Raw genomic sequence first — 9,875 nt, forward strand, 5'->3', positions numbered from 1 at the left:
CCTTTCTTATGAACTGCCAAGATGTATTTCATTGACCCATGCATGGCTTCATATACTAAATGTTATTGAAAAGTATCCCTATTAGCATGGTGGTTTGAGTGGCCAAATGTATTGAAACTGCTCACCAAACCACTGATACCCACTTTTCAAGATGAGATATTGTCGTGATGACAAACTCTCTACAAACCCATTTTGTCCCATTCAGCGGAAAAACTCCCCTTTTTGATGGGCATCCTTTGAATGATGGCAGCCATGTCACTCTATTGCTCATCACCGAGTTTCTCCATATCAGGGCACATAATAATCTTTCTTGACCTTAATGAACCAAATCCAAACCATTGGAGCCATTATGTCACCATGCTGATACTGAAAGTGAAAAGGCAAAGCATATCAATTATACAAATGTCAGCTTCATCTCAGGGCCATTCTCTATTACTAACAAAGGGAATGGAAACCATTCAGAGAGTGACTAAACCACACTGAAAAGTAAATCTGTCCAAGTTCAAATACATCTGGGAGCTTCAGTCCACAAAACACTATCGTAGAATAAAAAAGCTCTACAGGATATTAATACTTAAACCAGTGACAACAAAAATTAATTACTTAGTATTACTGTAGTATAACATTTTTTTAAATGCCAAAGTCCCAGGAAAATTTAAGTTTATATACAGCAAACATTTACACAGGAATGAACATTGAATTAATTGGAGTGCTTCAAGGTCCTCTGGATACAGAGACATAAACACGGTCATAACTTTATAAAAAATAACAGTCATGGTCAATAGGAGTTTAAAATGTTAACATTCCCATAGTACACATGTATGTTTGTGTTATTTATTGGTTTATTTTATGTTTATACTTTAACACCAATAAATTGAAATTTAAAATTTAGGATTGAAGCTCTTCACTATTCAGCCCATCTTTGGCGATACATTTATTCAACACCAGGGACCAGTTGCAATAAACCATTAAAATGAACACACATCAGTCTTGAATCTGACCTGCCCTTCAAGCCTATGTTGGATGTGGCTTAAGCAAGAATCCAGCCAGTCCTAAGCGATTACCTATTATACTACTATTCCCAAGTTCCCAACTGCCAAGGAAAGACTTATGTCTGACTTATGTGATTTGCTGGTTCAAACTATGTGCAAAGGAAAACTTTCCTTGGATTGCTGCCATCGTTTTTCAAGCTTCCATAACCAGAAAAGAAGCTCCTGCAAATCCTCTATGCAAATACATCAGCGCAATGCACTTAAGAGGAATGATGATAACTAAATAAGAACATAATTATTTCTCAAACTGAATAGTCCTGAATCTCACCGCAAATCAATCAGCTATCTGCCCTAAGAATATTTGACTCAATTTTAGCTCAATCAAAAAAAATCAATGATGACCAATTATGGCCCATTTCATTAGAGTATGCAAATAGGAAACATTTGTAAATGAGCTTCTCTTACCACTTTTATTCTCCATTTTGCAAGGGCTCAATGCCTGCAATCCTTGTCAATGAGAAGCACAAAGGATGTGTTCGTGCTGGCCTCTAGCTGCAGTCTGGGAAATTAACGTATGCTTTAATGCAGTTGGGTTCACGGCAGTAGTTAGGCAAGAGGCTGTAGATTCTGAATAGTAGTGCTGGTGGCCCTAAACAGCACCATCCTGACTAGTGAAAACCTGTACATGTTTGAAAGTGTTATGCTGTATATAACGAGTCATTTCTTAACTGCTTAACTGATTGACTGTCTGCTACTGTCATAATGGATGTTGCAGCATTGTGGGTTACAGATATGATCAGCTCATCAACAAACAAACAGGAATGTGTTTAAGTGTAGTAGTTTTAAATCTAATTATTATTTTTTAATTTTTTTAATTTGATTTCCTCAGCTTTTTTATGATGTTTGAGTTTGTATTGCAATTACTGAAATGCTGCTTTGTTGTTTGTGTTAGGTGCTGTGGCAGAGCAAAGCTCTGCCCTTTAAATTGGCAGAGATGGGGTTAACTTCCCCTACCTGCCTGGGTTTATTATGTTCAGGTGGCTGGGGTTGATTAGTTGATTAGGTTGATTAACGATCAATCAGCGCCCAGCCACCTGATATAAAAGGAGGCCTCTGCTTCTCATTTGGGGGGAGGGAGCTGAGGAAGCAGGTTGTTTTTTTTGGGTTGTTTAGAAAGTTTGAATCCAGTGAAGGCATTGCCCAGCCTGGAAACTGTTATTTTTGTAAGTTTTCCTTTTTATATTTTTTTTTTTTTTTTTTTTTTTTTTGCAGTTCAAAAAAATAACTATTTTATTATAAATAAACACAAAATGAAAGGGCACAAGGGCCAAAACAAAGCAATTTAAACACAAAAAAGATAAAAAGCAAAACTTACAAAAATAACAGTTTCCAGGCTTTTATATCAGGTGGCTGGGCGCTGATTGATCGTTAATCAACCTAATCAACTAATCAACCCCAGCCACCTGAACATAATAAACCCAGGCAGGTAGGGGAAGTTAACCCCATCTCTGCCAATTTAAAGGGCAGAGCTTTGCTCTGCCACAGGTGCTTTTATCTGAGTTTAGAGCTCGTCAGTTCTAGTTGCCTGCTATAGACATTAAAAGTGTCCTTATTGAAATAATCAGCTACTTTGGATCAAGTTTCCTTTTGTTTGGCTCTCTGCCGTGCACTAGATGATTCTGAAGACACTTTGGCAAATCTAGCCTACATTAGTTGTCTATGGCTGACAACTAGAACTGAAGAACAGCTTCTGAGCTGATAGTCAAATCACCTTAAAACAGATTTATCATTCATGTTTTATCATTCATGTACAGTGTGCTGTACAACTCCCCACTACCAATCCTGGCTTGCTGATTCCCTGGCTAAATACTGTAATCCTTTGGAGACCTTCCAACCTATCAGAATGAGGCTGCAGTGTGAAAGAAGCAGGCGGCTAACGGCACACGCTTCGGAGGACAGCGTGTGTTCATCCTCACCCCTCCCAAGTCAGTGCAGGGGTGGTACTGGTAAGCTGAGCATAAAAATAATTGGACATTTCTAAATTGAGGAGAAAATAATAAAAAAATAATTTGCGAATATTAAGTAATAATAAAAAAAGACATATCTCCAATACTAAAATTCTACAGCCAGCATGAAAGCAAATCTTAACTTGTTTTGGACTACATTTTATTTGCAATACCCACTAAACCAATACTGCTTCACATTATTTGGCAATCTTGCAAATGGCCTGAGTTAATGTTTCTGAGCTGTGACATGCATGCTTTGACCCTTGTTAAGGGGTTACCTGCCCTTGTCTGTGTCATATTGAGGCATTACCGGTAGCAATCATGCCAATATCATTTCAGTTATGCTCCTCTTTGGTTTTTTGCTGTCTCGAAACCAGTTCCTTTTCCTGAAGCATGAATGGTATTAGCTGGACTCACACAATTGCTAGTTTCAGTATTTAAGTTTATTTTTCTTATTGACTCACTGGTTGCTCAATGTGCTTGACGCCATGATCTAGATATCTCTACCGGTTGTAAGGACCTGAATATTTTTAATTTGTCGCAATGTCCTTCCACAGAGCACTGGACATTTACTAACATGAACTGAATCATAATAATATCAAAAATATGCATTCCAGACCACTTCATTTTATGTCCAGTGTGCTGGACACAACACAACACAGGGTTAAAGAATGGAAAGTAAAAGTACCATCAAAATTGTGTAAGGACAATGAAGATGTATTTGAGAAATGTAACAATGTGTAGGGTGTAATCCTACAACGTTTAACAGAGGAAGTGAATATGAACCCAAATGAAAACCTCAAAAACAAAAACGCCATTGACTTTTTTTACAGCTGTAATCCTAAACCATCAGAAATTGTAACTTTTGCTGGATATTTCTAACTGTGATTCATAATCAAAAACATGATATTATTTAAAACGCATGGTGACTTTGACCAGGTAAAAAGACATGAAAGAGTTTCAAATATAAGTAATTCTCTACATTCACTAGTTTAGGGCTGGCTAAAATTTGAAGCCAAGCCATCACTGGATTTTATTAGAATAACCATGGATACAGTAGGTGGTTCAGGCAAACCAGGCTGATTCCACAGTTCTGTAAAATGTTCTAAAAATCCAACTCCAGCAGGATATAGGAAATTATGATCCTTAGTTATAATGATGAGTCCAAGCAGTGTGCTAGAAGTGCAGACCAAAGTCTTATTTGCAATCAAGGGGGACTCACATTAATTCCCCAGTGCAGTAAAAATGCTAGACCTTGTTGTATACCACAGACGAATACAGTAAGTCAATAAAATCAACCGCTAATTTATTAGAATCTTTACCTTGCAATTACCCGAATGCGTTTTTTGCATAAGTTGATAAAGACCACTTTTGAAATCTGTCTGACTTAAATGAAGATGTTCATAGTAAAATGCACTTTCAGCTCTAGGTTTTAAATGATGTTCAAGCTCTGCTAGAGCCTTGGAAGCAAAATTATGCAAGCGGTGCATGTATCATTACACGATTAGATGATATGGTCAGCACGTAAAATAAAAAGTACCAACTTTCTTACATCTAAAACCTTATTTAAAATCCGGAACGGAGCACTACATCTTCCACTGTGATAAATACAGCAAATATATGTATTGGTCTCATTTACACCTCCAACTTGACCAGGAGCATGGGAATCTCAACAGCTCCTGGTTATACAATATGGGAGCCAACAGAGCTGAACTTCTTGTGCAAGCAGCTCGAACAATTTGTATTTCCTAAGGTTGCTTGAGCACTGCTCCCTGGCTCAACATTATTAATGCCAAGAGGTTGTAATTTAAATAATGATGTATTAGGGACAAATACAAATGAAACAGTAATAACCACAGAAAGCCCAGATGTGCAGCTCTGTGTGTTAATAACTAATTTCAGTGTGATGTGAATAAATTTACCAGTCTTAATTAAAAAAAAAAGTGCTGCAAAGCAACAGCTGATTTTTATTTAGTCGCTGATGGTCATTTTGCCAATAATTAAATGATCATTAGCAAGTCAATTCTACACATATATAATTAAAACATTTACTGGATGGAATAATTCATTAGCCTTTAATTAGTTAATCAAGAGTTAGAAAACCAGCAAGAAGCCTGGTGGTATGAGATTTATTTTGCAGCTGTTTCGTAATTACAACAACATTCTTTCAGGGATTCACCCGAGTTTATTTTCACTGGCACACTGCTCAGTATCCCATAAGCTTCCTCAGGGTTTTCTGGGATAATTACTGTCACCCCTTTAGAGATGCAAGGTCACATGCCATTTAGTGCTGTTTTTGGCTCATCAACCAATTTCAATGAAAACGCTTCACATTATACTACAGGCCAGTTGAACCTCCATTCTGGTCGTCGCACACACATGTAAAAAAATGAATATCCCCTATCCAAAATCTGAAACAATAATAACAGTAAAAATAAAGGTTGTTTGCAACTTCCATACCTGGTGACAAAATGGTCCATAAAAACTAATTATGGAGGATCCTGAGTGGCTCATGCAGTAAAGGCACTCTGCATGGAATGCAGGATGTGCCCTATAGTCTGGATGTCGCCGGTTCGAGTCCAGACTATTCCTTTGCCAACCAAGGACGAGAGCTCCCAGGGGGCACTGTACAATTGGCAGAGTTCTGCCCGGGGGGTTTAAGGCCGGCCAGGGTATCCTTGGCTGTGGTCTGCGGGCTTGCCTGTAAGCTGCCCAGGGCTGAGTTGTCCTCTGACGCCGTAGCTCTGGGTGGCTGCATGGTGAGTCTGCAGTGTATAAAGAAGCGGGCGGCTGACAGCGTGCGTTCGTCTTCGCCTCTCCCGAGTCAGAGCAGGGGTGGTAGCGGTGGGCTGAGCATAAAAATAATAATTGGATATTACTAAATTGAGGAGAAAACAATAAAAATAACGGGCAACCACTTAATAATAATAATAATAATAATAATTGTGGTTAGCTGATTTTAAGTAGAATATTGACCCCAAGGAATTGGATACTGGTAATACATAGATCACTATTTTACTGGTAATGTACACAGTAGATAACACCCCTCTCCCTAGTCTTTGAATATTAAAAAAAAAAATAGAAATGCCACAGATGCCACTGGCTATAGCCATGCACATTATAGACAGGGGTATACAAACTTCCCACAAAATCTGGCCAACACACAACCCTCCAAATGTGAAAGGGAAAAGTATTCACCTCCCCATTTTATAAATGCTGGCAACTCAATCTGTATGGTCTATATTAATGAGTTAAATTCTGTAGTAACAGAGCGTGATTCAGCTTCCCTGTGATTATTCACCTTTTATCGTTTGCTTTTTATGATGTTTGCTATCATTGTAAATGGTGCTTTTTAAAAAAAAAAAAAAAAAAAACTTACTTTGAGTCTGTAGAGCTTCCCTGGAACCATGTGACAATGTGATCTTTCAATACTGCTGGTCCAACTATACATACAGAGAGAGGGTGACATGATGAAATAATGAGGAAGCATGTTCAGGTTATTCAGGCATTGGTAGTTAGAATTTTACAATCACTCAACATAACTGAGAAATGATAAGGCAAGGGAGAGGTTAAAGAACAAATACAATGACAATTGAGAATTTGGTCATTTGGTCTTTAAAATATACCCCATATATCTTGGGCTAAAAAATTAAGTAGAAGTATCTTAAAAGTTCATCTCACTTGATAGTTTGGTTGAAATGAACATAGCTGCCAAATAGTAAAATAGTAAACTGAAATAAATTGGGCTGGGTGAGTCAGGTTCCTTTATAAATATCTGTATGCTAATAGTTTCTTTATACTGTATCTCATGTTACCAGTAAATAAAATACTACTGTGGACTAAATAGAAAAGATATATTTTGGGGGGTCTTGAATGTACCATAAAATTGCATACTACCAATGTATTTATATTACTCTAGTCCTAACATCTTTTGTATATGTATGATTTTGTTATTGCCGCATTGGATTTCACTTGCATTTTATTTGGATTAGAGGATGCATTAAAAATCTATTTTAAAAATATTGAACTGTAACTAATGACAGCCCTAAGATATTCCTTTAGGACATTTAGCCCTGCACTCTCATTTCAAGACTACAGTGATTTAAAATGATGTCTTACTTGTGCTAGATCCTCCTGTGAAATTATTTTGTTTAGCAATATATTCATATTTACTGCGAGTAGCTGTATTTAATTTGTATAGATCTTATTGGGTAAATACAAACATAGACAGTCAATACTGAGACGTGGAAGAGTTGCAGGAGTCTGTATCCGGACTTGATGAGGTCACAGCCATGCCGTTTCATGATGTCTCTTTGAAATCTATCTGAATTGCATTAAATTGGATATAAAGATGTGCAGACACATACATCACAGTAAATAGTGTACTAGAGCGTGACAGTGGAAGAATCCCGCCTCAACAATCGGGTCAGAAAATCAGCTCCCAATCCGATTAATAATTCACAATCCTGTTAGCGGAGAACAAACATTTCTGTTCAAGCAATTTAAGTTGTGGAATTGTTATTAAATCTGGGAGATCTGCTGGCTCTTGAGCTGAAGTAGGAGTACTGCAAACCTCAGACAAATGCTCTTTTCTACAATCCCTTTTCTCTTTATTAAATAGTAGACATGCCATTTTTATTTTAAATATTTCCAGATAGCATGGAGTACAGTGTTGCTTTTATCTTTTAATATTACTACTTTCACAAGTACAGTGGTAACCCACATGGTACCCATTTACTACCAATTTTGTTTGGATATTTCTTATTTTTACCAGTTTCTGCAGTGGTTACTGCTAAGACATGTAATGGTACTAAACATATAAATGAAATCTGTTCATTCTACAAATAATGGGGTATTCAATTGAAGTTACTGTGTAACAGGCTATTTCAATAGCACATGAATGGAAACTGAGAAACAGAAGGTACAAAATATGTTTTTGTATGCAGATAGTAATAATTGCATGGAATAGTTTACCAGTTGAAGTAATAAAAGGTAAAACTCAATGTCCTATTGAATTATAACCTGCTCCAAGGGAAATTGTGCGATAGGAAGATAATAGCCTTATTTAGCTGAAGAGCCTCTTGTTGTTCCCAAAGTTCTTGCATTGTTTAAACATTTTTAGGAATCGAGTAATAACATTCCCCAAATGGCAAATATTACACTACCTTATTCTGCATTACTGTTCTGTCCTGTAATAGAATAGCTTTGAGACATGACAACAGTCCAAAAAGGCTGTATATTGATTGAGAAATTGTGCAGTTATTATACAGTGGAGTTTAAAACTGAATAGGAAAGGGCAATCTGGAATACATTATAAATTAATTTCTATGACGATTAGAGGTTTAGAAACACTGGCCTGTTTTTTTTGGAAAAAAATCCATAACAGCCAATACTTTTCTGCTAAAACATTTTCTAACACTGATGCCAAGAGTCCAAAGTGAGCCATGAAACACTGAACTTTCATCTAGTCTCAGGCTTGCCAAGACTGTTGAATTATTCCTGCCTAAATAAAAGCTGTTATTCAAGATGTGCTTTTTAGCTGAGCAAGGTCAGAAAACAGAGAAAGGACAAAGAAAAAAAACACAAAAGATTGAAAACATCCCAAAACAAACTATGGGATTCTATGTGACCAGTTTGTATGAATTTAGTTTTCGATTAATAGTTAGGGTGTACAGGTATAGGTGCAGTATATATTGAAAGTCAATAAATACTCGTTTCACACTGCCAAGAACCAATGTATACCAGGGCCGAGCTCTGAGCCTTAAATACTTCTGCTTATACTGTAGTTTTATCTGAAACATTAGCAGCTCACACATAATATATTTTAAAACACTGTACTTTTTTCATTTTTAGTCTATAGCAATGCCAAAATAATATTAGAAATACAGCCTGAAACTGTTGTTCTAAATGTAATCACAAGATGGCAGCATCTCATTGTGAAAACAGTGGAAAAGAAAAAATCAACAGCTCAGTTTGCCAGTCATAGATTATACTGGATTCCACTGGTTCAAAAAAGTACAAGAGTCAGCAAATGCAAACAGTTGACTGCATTAAGAAAAATATCACTGCCTTATTAATATACTGAATCAAGTGTAAAGGAGTTCAAATACAAATCAATACCAAAGAAGTAGGATTGTATTTATTATTCATATTCATTGATTTCAGTCTTTATTTAAAAGAGGACACAAATAAAACAATCATTATACTGTCTCTATACAGCAGAAACCTAAACCTAGAATTACCTCAATATGGAAGCCATATTTGGTTAATGTCTGTATTTCTAAACCACAGTACATACTGTATGGTCAGTACCTGAAATCATACAAACATAATTTGACAACCACAATTGAACTAGACCTGAAAAATCATACAATACAGTTTTGTACCAAGTATGAAACCATTATCTGAAAGTGCTATATATTTTAAAAAAGGGTCGACAATATATGTCCACAACATGTCACTTTAGCATACTTGCCAACATTTGTAAACTGTTCAGTGGGATGCTTGTCTTTTTAGTTTGACAAAAATAAAGACATAATGAAGCGTTCTCGCCTTTGTATAAGTTAGTGATCAGCAGATGTGTCAGCTGCACAAAGGAGCACAGAGTTTTCACTAACTCTACTGTGGAGAATAAATGATTTTTTTTCTATGGGTAAATATCTGGACTTTCTTCCGATGCATGGGGACAGGGACATTTGCTAGGAAACCGGGACTGTCCTGACCATATAGGGACTGTTAGCATGTATGCCTTAGGTCAGAGGTTAAAATGAAAGGAATATTTGCCAAAAATAGTTTCCATATGTTTAAAAATGTTGCCATATAAAATGGTTCATTGAAACAGCAGTGCTAATGGAAGACTAACAAAAATATAAACTCC

At 36.5% G+C, this 9,875-nt stretch overlaps 1 long non-coding RNA gene across 1 annotated transcript in view; it reads right to left on the minus strand.

Moving 5' to 3' along the window:
- Window positions 1-1,906, minus strand: part of LOC121314465 — a 16,700-nt gene extending 14,794 nt beyond the window's left edge. The window contains exon 1 of the long non-coding RNA XR_005950107.1: window positions 1-1,906. This exon is cut by the window's left edge and continues 615 nt beyond it. This is a non-coding gene — a long non-coding RNA (uncharacterized LOC121314465).
- Between the last annotated feature and the right edge of the window lie 7,969 nt (window positions 1,907-9,875).

This window comes from Polyodon spathula, chromosome 1 (genome assembly GCF_017654505.1).
Source record: "Polyodon spathula isolate WHYD16114869_AA chromosome 1, ASM1765450v1, whole genome shotgun sequence".
In the NCBI taxonomy this organism is placed as follows: Eukaryota; Metazoa; Chordata; class Actinopteri; order Acipenseriformes; family Polyodontidae; genus Polyodon; species Polyodon spathula.